Raw genomic sequence first — 15,541 nt, forward strand, 5'->3', positions numbered from 1 at the left:
GATGAAACGCAATACAACAGACTGAATTAAAGTATACAAGAAGTAATAAACACGAATTGTGTAATTATAAAGCTCTAACGAGACAATCCAATAACACTAACGGAGATGTAACCTGTAAATGTCATGCCTGTGTCAAGTGTTAGGGAAACTTTGAGCAAGGAGGAAAATTCAGCTGCTGAAAGGTACAATATAATAGATTTATTAAAGTGTAAGGTTCAAATACAGCTCTTTCTTTATCAGAAATATTGAATCGTAAATCAGAAGACTAAAAGATAATCTTCTCCCCCCTCTGACGCCTCCTGTTTCCATAGCATTCCAATGTGTGCTGCATGCTCTTGTCTAAAACTCAGCATACAGATAAAAGGCTGCCTAGGGCCACTGTGTCTAGAATAGTTTATCCGTTCAACAACAACATGGGTCTTGTTATTGAAAAACCTGGCCTTCACCACGGTGTCTTTTCTGATGACATAAGGAATGAGCCCTTCTATTCTCACCATTATTTAAGCCATACATACAAGTTGTCACATATATTTTCTTTTCTTGTCTTTACTGTTGTGCAGTTTTGAGATAAAGGAGTGATCCCATGGAGAGAAATGCTACTGCCTTGCCTCTCTCGTTCTCTCTATCTACTGTATCAGTCTGTCTGTCTGTCTGTCTCTCTTTCTTTCTCTATCCCTCAGTTTGTTCATTTCAATCTCTATGTCTGATTTACTTTCTCATACTCATATATTCTCCTCTCTCTCCTGGCGCAAAAACTAATGATAAGTAATCTGACAGCTAGTCATTGGGTAAGCAATACTGTAGTTACCATCATGCAGGCATAGATTTCTTTTTTAATACCAACACTATTACTGTATGGTAATAAGTCGTCTACACAATATTACAGAAACAGCTCTGGAAGTAGAACCTGGAAAAGATATTCTAACTGAATTGAACAGAAGTCCTCTTCCTCCCACATAGGGCTTTCACACCGGCAAAGAACCGTTCCGGTTTGCGTTCGCGAACCAAGTCTGGAACCAGCCCGCGAGTTCAGACCAAAACTCACTTGGTTCGGAGACTGAAAAGTTGGTTCGCAGCAGGAACCAGAAAACAGTGATGAAACAGTCATGTCGTCAGTGGGTGTGTCATATTCTAGGCTGCAAAGACCAGCAAGAAGGAGGGAGACAAAATGTAATCTAATCTAAATCTGTTAGAATCGGTTCTTTTGATTGACTGCTCCAAGGAAGAGGAGAGAGAGGAGAGTTTTCTATTGCACAAGTGGTATATTTATTGGAAGATCACACGTGTAGTACAGAGTAGCACCTTAACCTGAGGCAGTCTCAGAGGAAAAGATGTCTTGGAGTATTCAAATCATCACATATATATTTTCACAAAACTCAGAGCCCTTCCCCTTTTGGCCACTATGATGCAAGAGCTGATGGCCTTCAATTAGAATGTTCTAAAACTATGAATTGAGTGTTGTCTTGTGTTAGACGTGAGAGCGGAAAGGAGTGTTTCTTACAGTTCTTACAGCACCTGGATTCATGGCCATCAGACGCGTTCCCAGACAGTAGCTTACAATTGGTCGTATGTGTTCTTAGGATACAATACTGATAATGTGCATATTAAAACAGGAAAACTGAAGATATGTAACATCATAACTAAGCAGCTGGTGTTAGACGAATGAACAATAGGACCTTTGAAAAATATATATCCTAACAAATCTAATCATTACTTTATCAAAACAATTATCAAAAGTTTCATCATTCTCTCTATCTTCCTCACATGCTCACAACACACACACGCACATTTCGTAAGCTATTTCTATTCCAGCAATGGAGCGAATCCAGCAAAAGTGTCTTTTGTTTTGTTTCATAGAAAATAGTGTTTATTTCAGATACTGTAGTGGAAGATATTATCCTCATTTCCAGTGAGGTAGCTGCCATCTAGTTGTGACATTTTTGTTTATCCCACCCCCTCATCACCCATCGTTGATGACGCGGATGGTTCTGGTTACACGCGGGCTGGTTCGCCAGACAGCACCCAGGTTTGGAGGTTCCCGAACGGGAACCGGAACGGTTCTTTGCCGGTGTGAAAGCTCCATCAGTGGCTTATCTCTTGAACGATTCTCAGGCGTAGTGTGAATCCCCCTGGTAGCCCTCTCCTGATCAGTTCCTCGCTGAGCTGAGGAGAAAACACAGTGTTGGTAGAAGGAGAGCTGAGGAGACAACACAGTGTTGGTAGAAGGAGAGCTGAGGAGCAACATGCTGTTAGCTGAGTATGAAGCTGTCTGATGTCTGACACAGTGACACTGACCTGCTGTAACACCACCTCTCTGATGTAAGCCTCTGACAGTGGAGTCAGAGAGGAGATTTTCACCCCCAGTCCAACTACTACATATCCTGTGGATATACAACAAGCAACATAATTACACATGCACACACACACTCTGTCTATCTGTCTCAGACACTCTCTCTGTCTCACACACACACTTACTAGTGGGGATGCAGGTGTAGGACACCTCCAGGTATTTAAAAGTACCACCGCATGGATCAGAGAACACAGAGTTGGAGGCACGCACAGAACAATTATTCTTCCCATCACACCTGAGAGAGAAAGAGAGAGAGAGAGAGAGAGAGAGAGAGAGAGAGAGAGTCATTAGTACTGTAGGGTAGATAGATAGGGCAGGGAGTAGTGTTGGAGTTAAATGGTCGTCAGGGGATTGTGTTTTACTAACCTGCTGGCCATCTCTGCCAGGGTACTAGGCAGGATACAGTCAGTTTTGGTGACCTGGCTGGTTGGACGTCCAATAGAGCAGGTGGTTGTGTCTCTGCGGCCGTAGTTAGCACTGGTGACTTTGATCACACCCTGCCCTGGAGAAATTCAGTTCCATACTATTAGGGGTTAGAGGGGTTACAGTTGAAGGGTGAATGGTGAGAGTTAAAAGTAGTGTACCGCAGTCCAGTGTACTGATTTGATGTTCACAGGTAGTCTCTGAAAAACAAAATAGTATGTAAAGTTAATATCAGGGTTCCCACACCTTCTGAAACATCAAATTCAAGGACCCAACATGGCATTGTTTGAGACAGATCTAGATGAGAATTTATATAATACTATAGGAACTATCCGCACAGACAACAATTAAAAAGAGAGGCTTGAATGTGTGATCACTAGATGGTCTCTTGCCTTCTCTACCACAGCACAGCAAAATAATATATTGTGAAATATGTGTAAAGTTAAGCAATACTTATTTACTAGTTGACGAGCTAAGTAAAACATTTTTAAATATATATATATACTGTATATATATTTTTTTTAGAGAGAGAGAGAGGGGAATTCAAGCACTTTCAATGACCCATGTCTATTTTCAAAAACCTTTTTCTCAAATTCACAAACTTTCAAGGATTTCAAGGACCCGTGGGAACACTGTAATATCTACTACTCATACAGTTGGTACGATTGTCGACACAGACGCGAGTTGAATATTTACCTGCACTTGCCAGCAAACAGCAAGCTGCAACCAGCACTGAAACACACAAGTCAAAGTCAATCTCTCTTCCCTTTCCTGAGCAAAAGAAGACATACAACAATAGATATTGCCAGTTATTATAACGATCACTTTGACAAAGTATGTAAACTGAGGCAGGAAATGCCAACACCATACTGTGAGCCATTGTACACATGTATACTATACAAAATAATGAAAGATGAACTGCTCTTTTGAATTCTGTAAAGTGACTTTAGAAATTATTATTATCTATCAGAAATGAGAAACCACCTGGTATTGTAAACCTGGATGAAAAGCTATTGAGGATGGTAGCGGACCATCTTGCCACTCCCATATGCCACATTTTCATCTTAGTCTTGATTATTAATTTTAATTAATTTTGCCATTTAGCAGACGCCTTTATCCAAAGCGACTTACAATTACGAATTACAGGGACATTCCCCCTGGAGTAACTGAGGGCTAAGTGCCTTACTCAAGGGCACACTAGTAGTGGTGTGGCTTCAGGCGGGATTCGAACTCACAACCTTCCGATCACAAGTCCAACTCACTATCCACTAGACCACCACTATTATAATATGTGCCCACAAGCCTGGTGTGCTGCCTTTTCTGGCTCTAATAGCAGACCAATCAGCTTGTTACCTGTTATTAGCAAACTGTTAGAAAAATTTGTATTTGGCCAGATATGCTATTTCTCAATTTAACAAGCGACTACCAGCACGCTTATAGGAAAGGGCACTCAACCTGCACAGTGCTCACTCAAATGACAGATGATTGGCTAGAAGGTATTGATCAACAGAATATTGTGAGAGCAGTTCTACTAGACTTCAGTGCTGCCTTTGATGTCATTGATCATAATTGGCTAATTTGGAAACTCAAGTGTTATGGATTTAGTCCATCTGCCTTAGCATGGATAGAAAGCTACCTGACTAATAGAACACAGCAGGTTCTCTTTAACGGAAGCCTCTCAAATGCAAGACATAGTGTGGGATTCCGCAGGGCTCTTCACTTGGACCACTGCCCTTATCGATTTTTACAAATGTTCCTCTCTGGGTTTTCCATCTCGGACGGGATTCTGTCTAAACACAACCCAGACTGGTCTCCTCTGAGGTCTTTATTATAATGTTTTAATATATGTTTTAATAGTAATAGGCATTCAAATTCAAACTACTAAAGGTTGAATATTTTCCCGCCATTTTATAAATGTTTTATTCCGAAAATAATTCACCCAGCAACCTGGTATTCCCGCCAAAACAAGAAGTAATTCTAATACAGAGCGCATGGACTGTGTGATTGATCATGCAGATAGCAGTGCAGAGAAGAGTAAAGAGGGAAGACAGATTTTAACTAGAAGACACACATTTTAACAGTTCCATTTCACATCACACTGTCCTAGGGTTGCCACCCGTACCTTGAAATACGGAATCGTTCCTTATTTGACAGTTAAAAGATGCGTTCCGTTTTGAACCAATACGGAACGCTGTTTGTTCCGTATTTTCAATCCACCCGCATTGCGTGATTGCTCCAATATATCTTACTGTAGCGCTGGGCAATATCCGTTTTTCCTCTATATGCATTGATTCGTGGCGGCCCACACTGCAATCGAGACTGAATCGCTCTGAACAGGCGCGCGGCGCGAGGCGACGCAAAACAGTTTTGTGATTGGTCCGAATTTAGCGGGACATTTGGATTTCAGGAAATCGCCCGTCCCTTTAATCTTTTCTATCGCACACGGCGGCCTGTCAGACGTGAAACAGCGTGCTTCTGGAGAGCAGCACTCCCGTAATGCCAGGATCCAGATGAACCAAGCTGCAGTGACACAGTATGTCGTACCACAGGCATCTCCTGAAGCAGATAAGGTAATGATCGATTTTGAATCCATTCTACCATGTGTGACGGTTGTTGTTGTTGTTGTTGTTAGTAGTCGATGTGGGCAGAATCGTCCCTAGTGTGTGTCACGTGATGCAAGGGGGGGTGGTTGTCATAGCAACGATCAACATAGTGTACAAGTACTGATCGATGTATCATCAATATAAATATAGTGCACAATATTAAAATAATAAAATAAACAACTCTGATGTTATATATATATATATATATATATATATATATATATATATATATATATATATATATATTATTATGTTATATCCTCGACTCATCTGGAAAATGGCATTTTCAATACTAATGGATTAACAGGATACAGACAAATGCTCAGAGAAAAATATATTTAAAAAAATGTATTAATATGTTTTTCTCACATTAAAAATGTTTGTGAAGATTTCTGTTGTTTCACTGTTTGGAAACAGAAACGGGTGTGACTTTCATAACTGTGTCCAAACAACTCTACAATTAATACTGTTGAATTTCATTAACAATTTGTCATCCTCTCCCCCCTCTAGGTTACAGCAGCGGAATTGACGCATGTGTACCACACGGTTAAGCACAACCTCAGCTACAATAGTGCGGACTGTGGACACAAACTCAATCAAACGATTCTGCATGATTCCAAAATCGTAAAGAAAATGTCTCTAGGGAGAACAAAGGCAGAAGCAATGGTCAAAGACGTCCTTGCGCCGAAGGCAGTGGGTGAAGTTCTTAATGTCTTGACATCAGGACCCCTCCCATTCTCCATCCAGACGGATGCATCAAATAAGGGGAACAGGAAGATGTTTCCCCTTGTTGTACAATTCTTTCAGCCAGAAACTGGGGTCACCAACAGAATGCTTGACTTCATAGAAAATGCAGATGAGTCAGCCGCTGGGATTATAGATTCCATACAACAATCACTTGATAAATTTGGCTTATCATTAGATCAAGTGATTGCAAACAATACTAATGTAAATTATGGAATCCACAACTCGGTCTTCACAAACCTGAAGAAAAAGCAAAAGGATCTGCTGCAAGGGAACTGTCATGCCCACATTATGCACAACACAGTGAAACATGCACTGGACCAGCTCACTGTAGATGTCGAAAACATTGTGCTGAAGGTCTATGGGCACTTCTCCGTATCAGCCAAACGAAGAGAATCCCTCAAAGAGTTTTTTGTGTATTTTGTGATGTGGAATTCAGGGAGATTCTACGACATGTCACAACAAGGTGGCTCTCCCTCAATCCAGCCATCACCCGGTTTATGCAAACCTGGACTGCTCTCAAGTCTTACTTCATCAGCCTGGGGGATGAGTGTCCCAGACAGATCAGAGATTTGTTAAATCTCAGTGAAGACTCAACTGGGGAAGACCCTGACATTGTGGAGGTTTACCTCCTGTTCTGCAACAATATCCTCTCCCTCTTTGAGGAAGTTGTTAAGAAGCTGGAAAGCAATTCAACCACCTGTGTTGAGTTATATTTCATCATGGATAACTTCAAGCAAAAACTCACACAAAGACGAGACGACCATTTCTTAGTTTCATAAATTATTATTTGCACAACCATTGTTGCACTATATATGAAAATGGCAAAGCTTTGTTTAATTGTAAGTTATTGAGTTAAGTTATGGTGCATATACTGTATGCTAATGCTTTTTGTTTAATACATTTTGTATTAAGATACGTTCAGTCAGTGTTAATAAAGCACTTGAAACTTTAAGTTTGAATCTAAATGCTTTATTGAAACGATGTTTAACTTATGATTTACTAGCACTGGGGCCCCCACCCCGCCCTTGGGCCCGTGGTGGTCGTGGTCCCGAGGAGCGGGGCCCCTACTGCGAGGGGTGTCCCTTATTTCTCTGACTGAAAGGTGGCAACCCTACACTGTCCTTAAAAATATTTTATTATAATTGAACAGCTTCTCTTAATTATTCATCTCAGGGAATGGGAGTGGGTTTGGGTGAGAAATCTCAGGAACCGAGTCCCGCTATTCAAACCTAATGAGTAACCAGAAAATCTGTGTAAGATCTGTTCAGAGTTCACCAAAAATCCCCAAAACATTTTGTGTGCCTACTCTGTATTAAATGTTTAGTGGCTATTTATCAACAAAGAGAGTTTCAAACACAATGAAACTTACAAAAAAACACTGATGCACCATTTGAGTTTGGCTATATTAAGGCACTTAAGAAGTTCAATGTCCAGGCAAGATCCACGTTTACGTTGATTTATTATCCAGTTCCAAGCAAACAGTCATGTTCAATGGCTGCCTCTCTTGTGCTCTGATAATTAAAAAAAATCCTCTCCTGCTGCATCACCTGACACATGCACACCTGCTACTTTTATCCCAAGTGCTTGGCCTGGTGCCTAGTGCCCCAAGTGGTTCCAAAATAGAATAAACAAATACAAAAAAGAACAAATAATAATAACAAAATAATCAAACTAATGAAATAGCTCCTACAAACTGCATTCAATTAAATGTCCCAAGCCACTTGATTTGAGGCAGACTAACACCGATTTTGAGAAGAAACAGTAAAATGACCTGTGTATTGTGGCAAAACTACTGTGCAGTATTTAATGAAATAAAACATGTATGTCTGCACCCCCACCCCAGAAAAAAAAGAAAACATTTATGATAAAGCTACTTAATTGTTTGTAGTAAGCATGCTCAGTTAGTTGATACTCACAGGTAAAGGTGGCCAGTCTCAGAAACAGCATGGTGGCAGGTATGGCAGGGACAGGTGTGCAGGTGCTAATGGAGGTTCAACGTCCGCCTTGTATTTATGTGATGTTCTGGAATGCGGAAAGGAAACTGGAATGCGGAAAGGGAGCATAAACATTCTCTTACAAACAAGTGATGGCCATGACTGATTGAACCAGTAGAGCCGGCGTCTAATGGTTGCAAAAGGCGCCAGCTCACAGGGGTTCGAATCCCTGGCAGGCTACATGTCAAAGTGTTAGGTTAAAAGTTCTAACTGGAATGTATCCATTTGCCATCAGGAAACAAACCTTCCACATTCCATCAAGACCCGTATTATGAAGATCTTATCTTCTTTGGTTTTCCAACACAAACAGAACAAGATAACAAGCAAAACAAAACCTTACACTTACAGTAGGACTAGAGTTTTATTTTAGTTTGATTTAGATTAGTGTGAATCATTAACTATAGGCTAGAGGTGGCCCAACTAAGGTTGGCACATTTGTATACCCTCAATATTAAATTACATTAGATTCAACTTTGTCATTGCAGAGTACAAGTACCAGACAACAAAATGCAGTTTAGCATCTAACCAGAGGTGCGAATAGTGATCTAAAACATGATATAAAACATTACCATTTTTATTTTTTTATTTTTATTTGTATTTAACCGTTATTTATACAGGTAAGAAACACATTGAGCCCCAAGGGCTCATTTTCAAGTGTGACCTGTTCAGGCATACAACATCCACCACAAACAAATACAATACAAAACCTGGCCTACATAGTCTAAACTAAACAAACAAAAAACTACATTGTCTAAAACTAAAACTAGTCTAAAATAGTCTAAGATAAACTAAACTTTCCGTCAGTATAGACTAAAACTAAACTAAAACTACAGTCTAAAACAAAAACTAGTCTAAAACAGTCTAAGATAATCTAAAACTAAGCTAAAACTACAAAAACCTAAAACTAGACAGCTAAAGATCTAGGGACAGGGAGGGGTCAGTAATGAGCAAAAGGGGGGGTCAACTTAATAGCAAGAACAAATCATGGACTCGCACTGTATGCCTCTCAGCAAGAGCTTGAAACTGGAGAAAGGGATCAGCTGAGACAGTTTCAGACTCTGCTGTAATGAATTCCAAGAGGAAGGGGCTGCAAATGAGAACTTTATAGAATTATTAGAAATTACAAATGCTTTGGTATTCCTATGTTTATTCCTTTTGTTTTCATTGGAACATAAAAAAGCTGAGAAACAGGCAAATCTGATATCATTCCATGCAGAAATTCAAAAATGGACTGATCAAAATGATTACAAAATGGTCAAAAACAGTAAGGAATAATTGTATTTCAAGCATGTAATGCTCCTTTAATTTGTATTTAAATTGTGGCAAGTTACAGGTGTTGGCAATATAAAAACCACACTTGCAACCAGTTAAAATTGAGAAAAGTTGTCTCAACCTGTGCGCACCACACTGAGCATGGAGAAGAGAGAAGAGCAAAGAATTGCCTGAGGATTTGAGAACCCAAATTGTTGAAAAACATGGACAATCTCAAGGCTAAGGCCATCTACAGAGATCGTAATGTTCTTGTGTCCACTGTTAAATTCCCTGGACGTGGACGGAAGAGAAGAAATTGATGAAAGATTGCGACAAAGGACTGTCCGAATGGTGGATAAAAAAAAACTTGATTGACTTCCAAAGAAATTCAAGCTGACCTGCAGACACGTGGTACAATAGTTTCAGCTCACACTATCCATCGCAATCTCAATGAAATGGGTTGCTGTGGTAGGAGACCCAGGAGGACCCCACTGCTGACAGAGACATAAAAAAAGGCAGACTGGCACTTTTCCAAAACTTACCTGGGGAAGCCAAAATCATTCTGGGAGAACATCCTGTGGACAGATGAGACCAAAATAGAGGGTTTTTTTGGTAAAGAAGATCATTGTATTGTTTACAGAAAATGAAATGAGGCCTTCAAGTACACAGTCCAGTCCCTATGGTCAAACATGGTGGAAGTTCACAGATGTTTTGGGGTTGCTTTGCCGGATGCCTTGACTGTGTGCGTAGCATCATGAAATCTGAAGACTACCAAATAATTTTGGGGCGCAATGTCGGGCCCAGTGTCAGAAAGCTGGGCCTCCATCAAAGGTCATGGGTCTTCCAGCAGGACAATGACCCAAAGCAAACTTCAAAAAGCAAACTTCAAAAAGCAAAACCAAAGCAATTGTAATTGCAAACATTTTTCTGGGAGAACTCCGCCCTGACTTTGGCTCTAGTTGATTAGCCCAGACAGTTTTTAGTTACATATTCAGCATCCCAGTGTAGCCATGCATTCTGGAAAATATGTCCAAAACACCTTGTAGACACTCCAAACCAACTAATATGATGACAGAATCCCCCTCTTTAGACCATGTCTGCATTACTTTTTTTTTACCTGTGCAAAAGATTAGCACAGTGGATCAAAGTGACTTTTCAGAAAAAGAACAGTCCCTTCCAGGGTTCTTTGCACCAATCACCATCTCTCATAGGAATCCACAGAAAGGTCAGTAATGATCAGTGTCTAGATGAATATAAATATGTATACTATGGTTGTACGTCAGTTAGGAGAGGCCCTGACTGTATGGTCCTGTGTCATGGTGCTGCTCTGAACCCAAAAGATGAACATCTCAGCTTTGTTTGTTCAATGTCTTTATTTGTCTTTACATGCATCGATCTTTATTTACGTGCTCAATTCTAATCAAAGTTATAAACCCAGCCACCGCAGTTCAAACCGTCGTCTGATTCTGATTAACTGTCAAGATTTGTTGATTATATGTGACAGTCCTGAGGGTAGATCACTAATCTGGGTCAATGAGTTAGGCAGCTACTGTAACATTAAGGTCAGATGTGGGTTTTTTATTTTTTTTATTTTTACAAAAGCTAAACTTGAATGGGTTGTTGGAAGTATGGAATCAAGTATGGAATCATACTTTCATCATACATATTTTTTTATATTTAAGCAATTTGAGCTATTATTTTTTACTATTAGCTGTCTCATTGGTCCTGCTGTGTGATCAGCCCTGCCCATATGGAGAACACAGATCTGAGAGGGAGCAGAGGCAGGAAATGATGAGGCACTTCTCCCTGGTCTCTAGACTCTTGAGAGAGGGCAGTGTTTCCTCTACATGCATTTCATCGTGGCGGGCCGCCACGATGGAATTTCCTCCGCCACCATTCAGATTTCTCAACCCAAAAAAAAAAAAAAGATTTAGGCCGCTTTTCAGACCTTCACAGCGCTAGACACACCCACAAGCGCGAAGCGACGCGCTTGCAAAACTGTTTTGTGATTGGTCGAATACATCTAGGCTGCGTCTAGTCTACAAACTACTTCAAATGTTACAATCCATTACAGATTGATTAGCAACACTGCATCAGCACGACGGTGGGTTATTGCATTCTATGGTTCGTGTTCTTATACCAGTGCTCAGTATACAAGTATTTTAAATGAACATTCGTAATGTAGTCTGATGTTCATGGTCAACTAAATCAGGCTATTTTGTGAAACAATTATGTTTCCGCTACCTTAGAACTACTTAAAGTAATTGCCAGAAATGTTAGCTAGCAATGTTAGCTAGCTATGTGTTCATAAATTCCTGGTTCCATTTTCAGATGAGTTTGTTAAAGTATTTCAAACGAAAAGTACCAGAAGATGAGGAAGATGGTCAGGTAACCACACATAGTGAAAAATATGATGATAAATACGATGTAATAATATGATGAGACGGTATGATATGGCACGTGTGTGGTGGTCTTGCGGCCTGTCTCGTTCCAGCGAGTAAACTCGTATACATTGTGCGCTCTGCGCTGCGGGCTAACGATCTTGTAACTTCGCAAACAATAGCAGCATTTAAAATGTTTTTTTTAAAAGTTTAGTTTATGTTCAACTGGAAAAGGTAGTGAGCACAGAATTTCGTGTTTTGAATCTGCTAAAATTGCCTTTTAAAAAAGCCTGGAGCAGGAGAGAAGAGTGGAGCAGCAGAGAAAAGAGTAGCAGGAGAGAAGGGTGGAGGAGAGAAGAGTGGAGCAGCAGAGAAGAGTGGAGGAGAGAAGAGTGGAGGAGAGAAGAGTGGAGCAGCAGAGAAGAGTGGAGGAGAGAAGAGTGGAGCAGCAGAGAAGAGTGGAGCAGCAGAGAAGCAGGGAGACAAAGGAAAACACAGACTCTCAGGCTGGGACCCTAAATGGGCAGAGAACAGGAAGTTCCCATGGCTGTACAACAGTGACCGTGGTGAGTATACTATTTACACCATATCATGCACTTCAGAATATTTCAGTGCAATATGACCAATAATGCCAATTTACTCTGTCCTTAGGGTTAGGGTTAGGCCGCTTATGTCGGCAACATAAACAGACCCCAAAGGGAGGACCAGCAGGAGCCAATCGGCCATTTATAGAGACAGGCAGCCAACAATATAGGCTTGATCAATTGGACAGGCATGCGAGGACAGAGCACCACAAACAAAGTGTGAAGTGTCATGCTTCAGTGGCACAAGGTGAACTTTCTTCTTTAGATATAGGAAGCTATTTTAATTGATAAAGGACTATCAGGTATAACCAGCTTTTGTTGCAATAACCATTTGTACCTGCTTTGTATAGGTTCTTCAGTTGTGACTGCATTCAACCCAGTCATCAATTTAGAGCATGAGGCCATCATTGGGGGGTTTAAATGCCTCTATTACCTCACCAAGCGAGAGCAGGCACACCACACCAATTATCCTGCTCTCCTTGAACTTGCCGAGTTGCTGGGGTGTGACTACTTCAAAAAGCTGAAGGTAAACAATGATCATGCTTGCTATGTTGTTCTTGTTCTTGTTCGTTGTTCTTGTTCTTGTTCGCAAATTATCTTCAAAATGTAATATTCCAACTATAATCAAATGTATTTTTAGATAGGGAAACAGACCACCTACCGGTCCCATGTCATCATAGATGAAATGTTGGAGATTTTGGCTAAAGTGGTCATGGAGCCAATCCTCCAAAACATCCACTCGTCCTTGGCTATTGGGCTGGAGGTGGATGAGAGCACAGACGTCTCTGTGCAGAAGCAGCTGGATATACACATCAGGTACTATTCAAATCAAAGTACACTGATTGTGTCTGAGTAATACATATATGTTGAGGATGTCTTTTTGTGCTTTTCAGATATATGGACAATGAAGGCCAGCTCCACAGCCAGTTCCTCGATCTGGTGTCAGTGCCTGACGGAAAGGCAGCTACTATAGTGGCTGCCATAAAGGATGTGCTGCACAAAAACAAGGTTCCAACCGAAAGGTTATTTGGATTGGGAACAGATGGAGCTGCTGTAATGACCGGTATGAGACACAACATGAGCAAGTGGAATTACTGTAAATGGGTTTTTATTTTTACTGCATGTTTTAGTTGCTCAGACACTGACCATGAAATGGTATCTGCATGTCTTGATTCGATTATATTTATTTTCCTGTAACAGGGCGGGTGAATGGTGTGGCCAAGCAGCTGCAGGACGACTTCCCCTGGATGCTGCCAGTGGCGTGTGCTGCCCATCGCCTCGCCCTGGCATGTAGGGATGCCTCATCTGCGGTCCCCTACATGGCTACCTTCAGGGACCACTTGCAGCAGCTCCATCTATACTTTCATAACAGCGCCAACAGAACGGCCGTTATGAAAGCTGCAGCACAGACCTTGGGCCTCACTGACTTAAAAATGAAGGTGAGATCACAGAAAAACATAATAAAATACTTTTAACTTTTAACAGTAATGTTGGCCATGATTGTGTACTTCAGATGCACTTCCTGTGTTCTGAATGTCTTCTCTCATGACGGAAATATGTTTCAGCAAGTGAAGGACACACGCTGGCTGTCCCAGCACCTGGCAGTAATGAATTTGCAGCGGAACCTCAGTGCAGTCCTGGGTGCCTTGGCTGATGAGACAGAGTACCATAAGTGCCCAATAGCCAAGGGCCTGTATGGGTTCTGCTGCACCTACCGCTTCGTTGCAGCGGTCTATCTGCAGGCGGATGTTCTGCCACATCTGGCTCGGCTGTCCAAGATGTTCCAGAAAGAAAATGTCAATTTCTTGGCCATCAAAGAGCAGGTATTTCCTAAAGGCAAATCACTTTTAACATGTTGCTCTAGAACTCAATAGAACTACCGGTAATCATAGCCTTACTGGAAAAAAAATTAAGCCTGGCCCTTGTGTGACTACCTTTATGAGGTCCCAGTGACGATGGCGTGCCTGAGGACCATCAGAGATGCAGGAGATGCACAGCCCCCTGGCTCATTCTTGGCCCAGCTCAATAATGAGCTTGATAACCCTGCAGGATTAGGGGCGTTTAATATCACCCATGAGGAGGAGAGGGAGAGGAGACGCAGAGGCCAGCTGGAGCAGACTAGGGAGGCGCTCTGGTCCCGGTTCAGGACGCAGGTACATTTGTTTTGGATGTTACATGTTGATCTAGTCTAGTACTATAAGTGTTAATCTAGTAAGTACTATAATAAGTCTGAGGAAATTAAACAAAATACCAGATAGGCACTAAGGTAGCCATCCCAGTTGTGTTTTGGAGGAAACAACATGACATTCAGTTTTCATTGCAAAACCACTAAAGCTATCCAAACTCCAAAGCTATCCAAACTTGCAGTCTTCCACTAGTATTGTATGTTTATCCTCTATACAGGGCATTTCTGTAAAAGACTCCCAGCACTCAAACTAGTCTGTAATTTGTGCCATGTTTAGGTAATGGAGCCCTATCTGGATGGCCTCCAGGATAGCCTGGACAGAAGGTTCCAGAACCTGGACATCATGGGGGCATTTCATGTTCTGGGACCCCAAGCAGCCAAGGAGGATGATGCCGTCAACATTGCACATCTTACCTCCCTGTCTGCAAAATTCCTGCAGCAGTCTGGAGGAAATGTACCGGTACTGCAAGAATGGCCTTCTTATAAGCAGCATGTGCTGATTGGAGCATTCAAGGTAAAATCTGAAAGTCACAATTAATAGTTCTGCAGAAAGATAATTGAGGACCCCAGAATAATGTTGTCTCACTGTGTTATGTGTTTCAGAACATGGACCAGCTCACTATGATGGGTAAACTGTCATCCCAGCACGATGAATGGGGACAGCTCTACCCATGTCTGAGTCAGCTGGCTGCCATTGCCCTCACAGTTCCCATCTCCAGTGTGAACTGTGAGAGGGACTTTTCCACAATGAATAGGGTAATTTACTAAGTAATCTAAATCTGATATTGTTTGATTTCTCTCACCTTCCCACATACCACTTATCTTATTTTTGTCATTGTTTCTATTTGCAGGTGAAGACTGACCTGAGAAACAGACTGCAGGGGGACCATCTGGCCGCCTGCATGATACTGAGCATCAACGGGCCGCCTCTGTTCCCTTATGACAGAGCCTTAGAGCTCTTCTTCGAAAAGAAAAGAAAAATAAAGTGCTCTCAGCCAGGCTGCACACTTTGCCACTAAGGCC

The sequence above is a fragment of the Nansenia antarctica genome (assembly GCF_963989245.1).
Source record: "Nansenia antarctica genome assembly, chromosome: 6".
Taxonomy (NCBI): domain Eukaryota; kingdom Metazoa; phylum Chordata; class Actinopteri; order Argentiniformes; family Microstomatidae; genus Nansenia; species Nansenia antarctica.